Raw genomic sequence first — 844 nt, 5'->3', positions numbered from 1 at the left:
AACCGGAGAATCAGGAAAACACCACTTGGGGACCTGGTATCAAAATATTCTGGATTAAAGCAGTTTTGAGCTGGAAAGCGACGGTTGGGGACGGGAGGCAGTTGTTGACTGTGTGATCGCGCAGATAAAATCATTTTCTGAGGCGGGCCGAAAGCGGACTAAATGGCCCGTCTGACCGCACCCTGTATGTGGCGAGACCATCTTCAGGGCCCAAGGTGTTTTGAATCGTGCCTGGCTACAGGTTACTGCCTGAGAAGAGCCCCGATTGTCGAATATCTGCCTACTGAGGGCTCCCTGACCAACAAGCAGAGAAAGCTGGAAGAAAGCACAATTGCACATACCGAGAAAAACCACCCCTGGCTGAATTTCTCCCATTATTCTTAGTGGCTGATTTCCGTTACCAATTGGGTGGAGGAAGACAAGGTAAAATTAGCCACAAAGGAGGCAAAGAAATGGGGGAAGACCAGTGGAAGCAAGCAAGCTGTTAGTATCCTTCTTTCTGGGCATGTGCGTGTGTGATTACTGTCAAGTTAGGCTGGGGGAAGCCTTTCGAATTCTCAAAGCAGAGGCCACAGAGAAGAACTGCAATTATGTAACTTTTAGAGGCATGTTTAAAAGGCAGGGGTCATTTCCTGCAGGGGCGCACAGAAGCAGAGCTCCGGCAGTAAAGAGCCCAGGGGGCAGGCACATGCGACAAGCTCCACCCCCTGCTCCCAGCAGCCCTCAGTCAGAGCAAGAAGCAGCCAGGTAAGTTGCAGAGCCCCCCCCCGACACCCCAGTCCAAAACAGTCCAGTGGCACCTTTAAGACCAAGTTTTATTCAGGTACGAGCTCTCCCTCCTCTG

Source organism: Gekko japonicus, unplaced genomic scaffold, assembly GCF_001447785.1.
Source record: "Gekko japonicus isolate JY-2015 unplaced genomic scaffold, Gekko_japonicus_V1.1 scaffold794, whole genome shotgun sequence".
Taxonomy (NCBI): domain Eukaryota; kingdom Metazoa; phylum Chordata; class Lepidosauria; order Squamata; family Gekkonidae; genus Gekko; species Gekko japonicus.
The sequence above is the reverse complement of the archived record's forward strand: the minus strand, read 5'-3'. Positions refer to the sequence as shown.